The sequence below is a fragment of the Osmia bicornis genome, unplaced genomic scaffold (genome assembly GCF_907164935.1).
Source record: "Osmia bicornis bicornis unplaced genomic scaffold, iOsmBic2.1, whole genome shotgun sequence".
In the NCBI taxonomy this organism is placed as follows: Eukaryota; Metazoa; Arthropoda; class Insecta; order Hymenoptera; family Megachilidae; genus Osmia; species Osmia bicornis.
Genome location: NW_025791296.1, coordinates 92,635 through 103,401, shown reverse-complemented (window position 1 = coordinate 103,401; position 10,767 = coordinate 92,635).

The window sequence follows — 10,767 nt, the reverse complement described above, 5'->3', positions numbered from 1 at the left end:
ATATGTACATTGATCGGTGGGAAGGGATCATTATATTACATTAAGTCTAATGTAGATATAGTAATAATGGTATTGTTATTAAATGTACATTGGTCTGTGGGATTAAATCAGTATATTACATTTCATCTGTTGTAGAGATAGTAATAATGATATTGTTATTAAATGTATATTACATATCTAATGTAGATATAGTAATAATGATATTGTTATTAAATGTACATTACATATCCAATGTAGATATAGTAATAATGATATTGTTATTAAATGTACATTGGACTGTGGGATTAAATCAGTATATTAAATTTCATCTGATGTAGATATATTAATAATGATATTGTTATAAATGTACATTGGTCTGTGGGATTAAATCAGTATATTAAATTACATCTGATCTAGATATAGTAATAATGGTATTGTTACTATATGTACATTGATCTGTGGGCAGGGATCAGTATATTTCATTATATCCAATGTAGATAGAGTATAAATGTTACTGTTATTCAATGTACATTGATCTGTGGGAAGGAATCAGTATATTGCAGTAGATCTAATGTAGATATAGTAATAACGATACTGTTATTAAGTGTTTATTACATATCTAATGCTGATATAGTAATGACGATAATGCTACAATCTGTGCATTGATCTGTGGGAAGTGATCAGTATATTACATTATATGTAAAGAAGATATAATAATAATGATATTGTTAGTAAATGTACATTGGTCTGTGGGATGAAATCAGTATATTACATTACATCTGAGGTAGATATAGTAATAATGGTATTGTTATTCAATGTACATTGGTCTGTGGGATTAAATCAGTATATTAAATTACATCTGATGTAGATATAGTAATAATGGTATTGTTATTAAATGTACATTGGTCTGTGGGATTAAATCAGTATACTAAATTACATCTGATGTAGATATAGTAATAATGGTATTGTTATTAAATGTATATTGGTCTGTGGGAATAAATCAGTATATTACATAACATCTGATGTAGATATAGTAATAATGATATTGCTATCAAAAGTATATTACATATCTAATGTAGATATAGTAATAACGATATTGTTATTAAATATATATTACATATCTAATGTAGATATAGTAATAACGATACTGTTATTATATGTACATTTATCCGTTGGAAGGTATCGGTCTATTATATTGTATCTAATGTAGATATAGTAATAACGAAACAGTTATTATATGTACGTTGGTCTGTGGGATTAAATCAGTGTATTAAATTTCATCTGATGTAGATATAGTAATAATGATATTGTTATTAATGTATATTACATATCTAATGTAGATATAGTAATAACGAACTGTTATTATATGTACATTTATCTGTTGGAAGGTATCAGTATATTATATTGTATCTAATGAAGATATAGCAATAGTGATATTGTTATTAAATGTACATTGGTCTGTGGGAATGAATCTGTATATTACATTACATCTAATGTAGATATAGTAATAATGATATTGTTATAAAATGTACATTACATATCTAATGTGATATAGTAATAATGATATGTTATTAAATGTACATTGGGACTGTGGGATTAAATCGTATATTAAATTTCATCTGATCTAGATAGTAATAATGATATTGTTATTAAATGTACATTGGTCTGTGGGCTTAAATCATATATTAAATTACATCTGATGCAGTATAGTAATAATGGTATTGTTATTATATGTACATTGATCTGTGGGCAGGGATCAGTATATTTCATTATATCCAATGTAGATAGAGTATAAATGTTACTGTTATTCAATGTACATTGATCTGTGGGAAGGAATCAGTATATTGCGGTAGATCTAATGTAGATATAGTAATAACGATACTGTTATTAAGTGTTATTACATATCTAATGCTGATATAGTAATGACGATAATGCTACAATCTGTGCATTGATCTGTGGGAAGTGATCAGTATATTACATTATATGTAAGGAAGATATAATAATAATGATATTCTTAGTAAATGTACATTGGTCTGTGGGATGAAATCAGTATATTACATTACATCTGATGTAGATATAGTAATATTGATATTGTTATTCAATGTACATTGGTCTGTGGGATTAAATCAGTATACTAAATTACATCTGATGTAGATATAGTAATAATGGTATTGTTATTAACTGTACATTGTTCTGTGGGATTAAATCAGTATATTAAATTTCATCTGATGTAGATATAGTAATATGATATTGTTGTTAAATGTATATTACATATCTAATGGAGATATAGTAATAACGATACTGTTATTATATGTACATTGATCTGTGGGAAGGTATCAGTATATTACATTATATCTATTGTAGATATAGTAATAACGAAACTGTTATTATATGTACACTGATCTGTGGGAAGGGATCAGTATATTATATTGTATCTAATGAAGATATAGTAATAGTGATATTGTTAGTAAATGTACATTGGTCTGTGGGAATGAATCAGTATATTACATTACATCTAATGTAGATATAGTAATAATGATATTGTTATAAAATGTACATTACATATCTAATGTAGATATAGTAATAATGATATTGTTATTAAATGTACATTGGACTGTGGGATTAAATCAGTATATTAAATTTCATCTGATCTAGATATAGTAATAATGATATTGTTATTAAATGTACATTGGTCTGTGGGATTAAATCAGTATATTAAATTACATCTGATGCAGATATAGTAATAATGGTATTGTTATTATATGTACATTGATCTGTGGGCAGGGATCAGTATATTTCATTATATCCAATGTAGATAGAGTATAAATGTTACTGTTATTCAATGTACATTGATCTGTGGGAAGGAATCAGTATATTGCAGTAGATCTAATGTAGATATAGTAATAACGATACTGTTATTAAGTGTTTATTACATATCTAATGCTGATATAGTAATGACGATAATGCTACAATCTGTGCATTGATCTGTGGGAAGTGATCAGTATATTACATTATATCTAAAGAAGATATAGTAATAACGATATTGTTATTAAATGTACATTGGTGTGTGGGATTAAATCAGTATATTACATTACATCTGATGTAGATATAGTAATAATGATATTGTTCTTCAATGTACATTCGTCTGTGGGGTTAAATCAGTATATTAAATTACATCTGATGTAGATACAGTAATAATGATATTGTTATTCAATGTACATTGGTCTGTGGGATTAAATCAGTGTATTAAATTTCATCTGATGTAGATATAGTAATAATGATATTGTTATTAAATGTATATTACATATCTAATGTAGATATAGTAATAACGAAACTGTTATTATATGTACATTTATCTGTTGGAAGGCATCAGTATATTATATTGTATCTAATGAAGATATAGCAATAGTGATATTGTTATTAAATGTACATTGGTCTGTGGGAATGAATCAGTATATTACATTACATCTAATGTAGATATAGTAATAATGATATTGTTATTAAATGTATATTACATATCTAATGTAGATATAGTAATAATGATATTGTTATTAAATGTACATTGGACTGTGGGATTAAATCAGTATATTAAATTACATCTGATGTAGATATAGTAATAATGGTATTGTTATTAAATGTACATTGGTCTGTGGGATTAACGCAGTCTATTAAATTTCATCTGATGTAGATATAGTAATAATGATATTGTTACCAAAATTACATTGATCTGTGGGAAGGGATCAGTATATTACATTATATCCAATGTAGATATAGTAGTAATGATATTGTTATTCAATGTACATTGATCTGTGGGAAGGAACCAGTATATTGCTGTAGATCTAATGTAGAGATAGTAATAACGATAATGTCATTAAGTGTTTATTACGTATCTAATGTAGATATAGTAATGACGATAATGTTACAATCTGTGCATTGATCTGTGGGAAGTGATCAGTATATTACATTATATCTAAAGAAGATATAGTAATAACGATATTGTTATTAAATGTACATTGGTGTGTGGGATTAAATCAGTATATTACATTACATCTGATGTAGATATAGTAATAATGATATTGTTCTTCAATGTACATTCGTCTGTGGGGTTAAATCAGTATATTAAATTACATCTGATGTAGATATAGTAATAATGATATTGTTATTCAATGTACATTGGTCTGTGGGATTAAATCAGTATATTAAATTTCATCTGATTTAGATATAGTAATAATGATATTGTTATTAAATGTATATTACATATCTAATGTAGATATAGTAATAACGAAGCTATTATTATATGTATATTGATCTGTGGGAAGGGATCAGTATATTACATTATATCTAATGTAGATATAGTAATAATGATATTGTTACCAAAATTACATTGATCTGTGGGAAGGCATCAGTATATTACATTATATCCAATGTAGATATAGTATAAATGATACTGTTATTCAATGTACATTGATCTGTGGGAAGGAAGCAGTATATTGCAGTAGATCTAATGTAGATATAGTAATAACGATGCTGTTATTAAGTGTTTATTACATTTCTAATGTAGATATAGTAATGACGATAATGTTACAATCTGTGCATTGACCTGTGGGAAGGTATCAGTATATTACATTATATCTAATGTAGATAAGTAGTTGTTCTATGCGGATTCTAAATCACTGGCGTCAGCATTTTTTGTAATTTGACACCACACCGTCAGCAGAAATATGATACCCCCCACCCCGACAATATCCACCCCTCTCCCCACCCTATGACCTTGAACTGAAATTTGACACCACCGTCAGCAGAAATATGATACCCCCCACCCCGACAATATCCACCCCTCTCCCCACCCTATGACCTTGAACTGAAATTTGACACCACCGTCAGCAGAAATATGATACCCCCCACCCCGACAATATCCACCCCTCTCCACACCCCATGACCTTGAACTTAAATTTGACACCCCAACCCCATGACAACCCCCCACCCCATAACCTTGAACTGAAATTTGACATCGTCAGCAGAAATATAACACCCTACCCCCACCCTCCATGACCTTGAACTGTTTGTTCTTATCGGAAGGTCACTTTTTCTACGTCTTGAAAATGATTTTTTCTACGTCTTGGAAATGAGTTTTTTGTTGACGCAGCAAATCTGACACTGCAATTCGTGACTATAGAAGGTAGGGGGTTTGCTAAAGTTTCAAGCATACGCAAAACCAAATTGACCATCACCGCAAGCGCATCGTTCGCGAGATTGTATTGTGAAAAGTGAAATATGTATTCTCAAAGTTTCAAAGAGCTTTTTGCCAAAGGAAGCGCCCCGCAAGTTCTACTCAAGATGAAGAGGCACGCAAAAAAATGACAAAACATCAGGACGACGTGAAGTAAGTGTTCGAAACACATTTCATTTAACGTTGCTGGTATTTATTTGTTCCAATAACATATTTAAACGGTATTTATTTGTTCTAGAATCGCACCACAATTATCATGTCGAATTTTGGGTCGAAAATATCCATTGACGGATTCTTGTACAAAGCATTTGGAAATCGGCATAAATATACTTGGCGACAATTTCTACCCGCAACTCATATTATCAGACAGCCGAAACAACCGCCTGGAGCTGAGCATAGTCACGTGGTCGCTGATTGTAGCCGAAGCGGACAACGTATGCAGCTTCTTTGACGATTCAAAAGATACACGCGACAATATTAATTTTAATGATATAAGTGTTGAATTTGGAGTGCTATATGGCGTAAAAGTAATTAAATTGATTAGCAATGATATATGTATGTGCATGATGAAAAAAACATTTGAGAAAATGGTAATTTTAAATGATTGTATAATTGAAATGCATAATGCATTATATGATAAACTGTATTCGGTGGAACAAAAATTTAAAGAGTTTGTTGCATTAGTTCGGGGATACGGAGATGTAAAAGTGCATGCAGAGGTTGTGCAGCATATCAAAGAAACTGATATTTATGATCCAAATTCAATTATCGATTGTGAATTAGTAGCTTTAGGTATTCAGGCAATAATAACAGCTGCATCAGCAGCATCTTAACAGAGAAAAAAGGATTATGTTACAAATTATGTTAGAAATTATACTTTAATAAATCATAATGTATTGCATCATTTGCAACTTCTCTCTCTACCTATATAAACCCAAACATCCCAGGAAAAATTTCACTTCCTATACGATAGCCGTACGATGTGCATATGTAAATTTGATCTTCGAATTAGCACAAAAAGAATTCGCACCAGATTGGAAAATACTTTTGTCTGCGCGCGTTGCTGGAATATTGTTAGCCAAAGAAGAAAGTAATGGCACCGCGGAAAAGTAACAAGAAGAAGAAGACGAAGTCGCGCAAACTTCCAGTTGCAAAACGTGGGGGATTTCTTCCAGCACTTGTACCTATTTTTGCAGGCCTTTCAGCTTTGGGCACGGTGGCTGGCGGTGCAGCAGGTATCGCCAAGGCAGTCAACGATGCATCTGCAGCACGGAAAACATTAGAGGAAGTGAAACGGCACAATCGTGTTATGGAAGGACATGGACTTTACCTTGCACCATATAAACGGGGAAAAGGAATTAAAGAAAAAAAAAAGAAGCGCTTCGGCAAATTGTAACGCTTCCAAAGGGCGCAATGACAAATGTACAGTTATATAACTTTGCACGAAAGTTGAACTTTCCATATTTTCGAGGTGTTTTCATGCGTACAAATTTACCCTCTAAATCGTTCTTAAACGAATGCGGTATCGTGAATTTAGATAAATCGGAAGGTCCTGGTACACACTGGGTAGCTTACGTAAAGCGGGGTAATTGTGTTAAATATTTCGATTCTTTTGGAAATCTGAGACCACCGACAGAGTTAATAAACTACTTCGGAAAGCATGTAACGATTTTATACAATCACACGCAGTATCAAAAATTCAATACGAGTGTATGTGGACAACTCTGCTTGCATTTTTTAGCTGGAAATGTATAAAATAGTTTCAATGCACATAGTCTTCACAGTTGCAAAGATGTCGTTGACGTTTACGTTAAGCGGAAAAAATTCTGTGCTTAGCACTGATTACTTTCCACCTATAGACTTGAAGGATGATAATTACGAACTCGGACTCGTTGATTTTCAAGCTTTCAACACAATACCAAACGTTGACTTTACAAACAATAAATTTTACTTTGATGCCGATGGTGAGATCACGATACCGGATGGTTCGTATGAACTCGAAGCGCTAAATAAATACTTGCAAGAGAAAATAATGGACAAGACAAAAATCATTTTATTTCGTACAAATAACAGCACTTTGAAAAGTGAAATATATAGTGATTATACAATCGATTTTACCAAACCAAATAATATAGGATCGCTTCTCGGGTTTTCTACATATCGCATATTACCGCCGGGGCAATGGCACGAGTCGGATATACCCGTAAATATTATGAAAGTAAATGTGCTGAGGATCGAATGTAATATTACGACTGGCGCGTATAGCAACGGTCAATGTGTTCATACCATTCATGAGTTTTCACCGCGCGTGCCACCAGGATATAAAATTTCGGAAAGTCCTACGAACGTCATTTATCTTCCAGTTATCGTGAGAGCCATTGATCACCTTAGTATACGCATTACGGATCAAAACGATAATCTGATAAATTTCCGTGGAGAAGAATTGACAGTGAGGCTTCATATTAGGCGGTGTAAAAAATAACATGAATATAAACATAATAATCAATGGCCTGTTGAACGGCACGAACGGCTCGAACGGCCAGCGAACGTTTCGAACGGCTCGAACGGCTCGAACGGCCCGCGAACGGCTCGTTGAACGGCTCAAACGGCTTGCCGTTGAACGGCTCGAACGGTCCGCGAACGGCTCGAACGGCCCGCTGAACGGCTCGAACGGCTCGAACGGCCCGCCGAACGGCTCGAACGGCTCGAACGGCCCGTTGAACGGCTCGAACGGCCCGTTGAACGGCTCGAACGGCTTTCCGTTGAACGGCTCGAACGGCTCGAACGGCCCGCTGAACGGCTCGAACGGCTCGTTGAACGGCTCGAACGGCTTTCCGTTGAACGGCTCGAACGGCTCGAACGGCTCGTTGAACGGCTCGAACGGCCCGCCGAACGGCTCGAACGGCCCGCTGAACAGCTTTCCGTTGAACGGCTCGAACGGCTCGAACGGCCCGTTGAATGGCTCCAACGGTCCGCTGAACGGCTCGAACGGCCCGTTGAACGGCTCGAACGGCTCGCTGAACAGCTCGAACGGCATGCTGAACATTTTACGGCAGCTGCAGTAAGGATAATGATGTAAAAACGATAACAATTATACAATCATTCAGTAGAGGGAATATATCCAAATCGGACACATCGCAAGAGCACATCGTCAAACGCTCCGACGACGCGACCGTTTAATATACGTTATATATCCGTTCATTTAATCGCCTTTCAAGAGAACAAGCGGCACTTATGCTAAACATTACTAGAAATAATGCTGTTGTACACAGATGCTAAAACTCAACCGATCAACAATCCGCCGAATGCATTATTGAGCACCCCGTTGAACGAGTTGCTGAAAGGATCGTTAGAAAATGGATGGAACCAGAACTTCAATCACAAACGCACAAATTGTACTTGCAGCAGCAGCAATTACCACGGTTGCAGGAATAATAATCATGTATTAAACGGTGATGACTCTTTACAATCATTTAGTAAGTACAATATCTCCACACTGAACACATCGCAAGATTTGAGCGACAAAAACATGCAATTTCTGCAATCGTTGGGTTTTGTGATTAAGAAACGAAAATGATGGACCCATTGAACATTGCCAGTTTACCGATTTCTGACGATCGAATTACAAAGATCGAATTACATAGTTACAGCCCATACGCCAACACAACGTTCGAAAACAATGATGAAATACGAATTCCCATTCAACAACAAGATTTGTACACGTTTCCTAGTGAGAGTTACCTTTACGTCGAAGGAAAACTCATTCTCAACGATGAGAATGTTGCAGGAACTTCAGTTGGACTAGAAATGAATTGCGCAGCATTTATGTTTGATGAAATTCGATATGAATTAAACGGCGTGGAGATCGATCGTTGTAAAAACGTTGGAATAACAACTATGATAAAAAATGGAGTATCGTTGACAACGACAAAATCAAAAATGCTTGAAAACGCTGGTTGGATAGACATACCCAATGCAGGAGGCTACTTTGACTTTTGTGTTCCTCTAAATATGCTGCTCGGTTTCTGCGAAGATTACAAACGAATAGTGATTAATGCGCATCATGAATTGATTCTGATTCGATCGCGAGACGACAAAAATGCTCTTTATGGAACAGATGGTGCAAAATACACGCTGCAATTATACAAAGTACAGTGGAGGATGCCACATGTCACGCTCGAAGAAAGACACAAACTTTCATTGTTGCGTATCCTTGAAAACGGTCAAACGATAATTATGAGTTACCGTTCCTGGGACTTATACGAGTATCCAATGTTACAAGCAACCACTAAACGTACATGGAGCATTAAAGCAGCTACGCAATTAGAAAAACCGCGATATGTAATATTTGCATTACAAACGGATAAAAAAAATAAGCTCAATAGACATATCACCAAATTTGATGACTGCAAACTCACCAATTTTCGATTGTATTTAAATTCGGAATCATATCCGTATGACAATTTGAATCTTGACTTTAATAAAAATAGATACTCTGTCCTTTACGACATGTATGCAAAATTCAGAAAGTCATATTACGGAGCAATGTGCAGTAATGGTGATGACGGAGCTCTATACGATAAGATACTCTTTTTCGGCTACGGCCCATTCGTTGTCATTAATTGCTCGCATCAGAACGAATCGATAAAAAGCGCTACAATCGATGTAAGAATCGATTTTGAGTGTAGTGAAAACGTTCCTGAAAATACTAGCGCCTACTGTTTGATCATTCACGATCGTATCGTGCAGTACAATCCACTGACCAATGTAGTGCGCAAACTCTCTTAAGTGAAAGAGGGTTTATATGATCATTCCGCAGTAAAAGCGGTCATTTTTCGCCACAAATTCAACTAATCAAAATGAATGTACCAACATTCGTGGACATTCAAGGCTTCAAAAGCGATACGAACGAGTTTTTCGTAAAGGAACTTGCTATCTTCCAGAATGGGAATCGTGTACAATGTTTCATCTTTGCGCCACCATTTGCTAAGAAAAAATTGTCGAAAGCAGAATTAAGACAAATAAAATGGTTGACGCAAAATCATCACGGTTTTGAGTGGGACGATGGTACCGTGCCGTATTCATGCCTTAATTTCATGCCGATTCCGAGTTGTTACAACATGTAAGATATCCGGCAGATTAATCTCAGATTGTGTTGGCGGTTTTCATTGTTAGAAATGGAGGGAGATGTTTCCCCTGTTTGCTTTATAAGCGTATCAGCGCAGCGTTTTCGTTATTCAAAATGAACTTCACAAACAACCAATTCCTTGCTCTGCAGGCGTTCATCGCCTCTCAGCGTAAGTAGTTTTTTCAATAATTACTTTTAGCGCGTAAATTTTATTTATTTTTAATTCGTTTTTGTTAACAGCCGCTACCTTAAGGAGTTTAGGATTTGTAAGGAAGAAAGACCTCCGAAATGTTCGGCGGGAGCGGGCGGAGAGGCGACGGAACGCTGAAAAGATATGGGCGGACGCCGCATTCGATTTGCGGCAATTGTTCCGCGAGGAGCTTGATGTGAGTTACTTGCACGTTTTTGTTTTATTTGATTTTTTTACTAT